The sequence below is a fragment of the Crocuta crocuta genome, unplaced genomic scaffold, assembly GCF_008692635.1.
Source record: "Crocuta crocuta isolate KB4526 unplaced genomic scaffold, BGI_CrCroc_1.0 scaffold1103, whole genome shotgun sequence".
In the NCBI taxonomy this organism is placed as follows: Eukaryota; Metazoa; Chordata; class Mammalia; order Carnivora; family Hyaenidae; genus Crocuta; species Crocuta crocuta.
The window spans coordinates 57,203-59,824 of NW_027529205.1; positions in this window are offsets into that span (position 1 = coordinate 57,203).

A 2,622-nucleotide genomic window follows, 5' to 3' on the forward strand; every position below is an offset into this window, starting at 1 on the left:
GATCACCTGTTGCTTGCCTAGGTCACTTAACTTCTGAGATTTCCCCTACCCTCCCTCCAGACCTTCCAGTATTTTCAGAGTACATCTCTTGGCACCAGAAGGAAGCTGGGTCACTGCGTACCTTCCTTGGCACAGAGGAAGAAAAGAAACTTGGGGAGGTCTCCTCAGCTGGCTCTGATGTACTCCACAGGCCAGTTTCCCAGGTATTTGGGGGCAGGGAAAGACCCAGAAGGAGGACCAAGTCTAAGCATTCCCTGGAGCACTTTCCCTGAACCACAATGAAGCACTGACTGTCGCAGTGTGGCCCCAGGACTAAACCTGGGTGTTAGAGGGACCATTTGGGATTGGGACACCTTGGAAACCTCCTCTCCAAGACTGGCTGGCCAAAACTTTCAGGAGATTTGGCTCTTCATCATGCCAGAAGTAGAAGTGAGAAGGCACTGGAGGGTGGGGATGGGGGTAGGCTCAATGTCCCCATTAAGTAAGGATAGCTGAAGAGTCTCAGGCATCCCTGGCCTTTTTCTTTGTCACGTAAACCTTCATGATTCACTTGAGAGTGGAAAAGATTGCAGAGATTTGCCCGTCAAGCTGATGCCAAACATTAACAGCATCCTCACCTGTTGCTCTAGAAGGCACTGTGTGCATCTTATCTAGCGGGATGGCTCCTTGGAGAGCCTTTGGTATACCAAGCTAGTCTCACAGACCCTCTCCACCACCCGACCCCTATCCCATCACTCTGCTTTGTCATCTCCACAACATTGCCCACCAAGTAATGATTTTCTTAGACATTTTGGGGGGAGCTTATTTATCGTGGGTTTCCTTCATTGGTATAAGCTCAGTGACAGAAACCAAGCCAAACCAAACCAAAAAACGTCTGTCTGGTTTTCCACCATATCCCTGAAACTTCAGTGAGTTCTGGGCACACAGTAGATACTCAACAAATATTTGTTTTTGACCTGTGTGCAGTTGTGTGTGTGCTGGTGCCACTGAGGTTACTGGGACCTGGGTTCCTTTCAGTCTCCGTGCAAGAAAGAAGACCGCAGGACACGTTCAGGCCTCCTCGTGTGCATGCTTCCTAGCCCTGTGGCTGGGGAAGCTTCATGGGCTTGTAACTTGTCCAGAAGAGCATCATTTTGTTTAATGCTTTGCTGTCCTCCTCTTGAAATTCTTAATAATTTTTTAAAACTGGCCCTGCAGTTTTCTTTTTCCCTTGCCCTGCAAATTACGTAGCCACTCTTGCCCTAGGGAGACATGCTGCAGAGCAGAGAACAGGCAAACACAGAGCATTCCTGAGCTTACTACAAGGAGAAAGCTGCCAACCATATGCTTGCCTTTCTGTTCAGTACCAGAGTGCTGTGCAGAGGGGTCTCTGGCTTGTAGTGCCTTACATGGATATCTCTTCCTCCACTGACATTGGAGTTCCAAGAGAGGGAGGTTTGTCTGGTTTCTCTGTATTCTCCTAGGTTGAGTGCAGTGCTTGATGACTGGCATTAGTTGTATTTGCTGAATAAGAGACTGAGTCCCAGGAAGTCAAAAAAGCCAAGCAGTTATAGCTTCCAGGTCAGACGCCCCTCCTGGGGCACCTTTCTCTTAAGGGTGGAGATTAATCACACTTTGCCATCTTCCTTACCCATCTCATCCAATAGGATAGCTGCCAGGACCTGCCGAAACTCCTGAGCCTTATAATGGGTGGGTTCTGATTATTGTGTTGCACTCTCCATGTACTTCCTGCATGCCTGTCTATACGAAGCCATGGACTTGGCAATGGAGGGATATACAGCAATGATCTTGCCTTTCACACATATGGCTCAAAAGAGAAGGGATTTCTCTCAGAAATTACTAGCACAAGGTAGAAAATCATGATTGCCCTGGAGTTCCCAGAAAGAAGGGCCTTCTTCTGGCTGGGCAGTTCTGGAAACTGCAGGGCAGGTGGAGGAGCCTATGCTTCACATGGGCTTGAGAACTGCAGCAATAGATACGCCTTACTGGCAGAGGTGCAGAGATGGGCATTCCAAGCATAGAGCCAGCCAACGTGTCGAAATCAGAAGTGTGTGGTGCTTGATAGAAAACAAGGAGGAGTTTGTGGGAACATTTGCATGAAGAAGCGTTGTGGGAGATAAAGCTGGAGTGGCAGGCTGGACAAGCTAGTGCTGGGCCTTGAATGCAGAGCCAAGAACTTGAACTTTTTAATGTAGTCAAAGGGGACGTGACAGAAGAATTTCAAACAGGGAAATTGCGTATCAGAACTGTTCTTCAAAGAGGCCCCTCTGATAGGCAATAGTGTTTGCAGGAAGGAGAGACTGGAGCCTTTTTTCTCCCCAAAAAGGAGTTGTATGGATCTGAATGAGAGCAGAGGCACCAGTATGGTTAGGAGGGAGAGATCAACATGGGGGAGTTTTAACAGACACAACTGTCTGTTTAACAGACAGTTTAACAGGCTAACGAGTTAGACGAATGGGAGAGGAGGCAAAGCAGATTGGATTGCTAGAGAAGATGCAGGGTCTTCCACAGGTAACCAGGGTGGCAGAACAGTAATAGGGAAGGCAGAAGGAGGAGGGGGAGGGCTTTTAGTCACAGTAATGAGAATAGTCCCTTGAATTTTGTGTTTCACTTTCTAATATT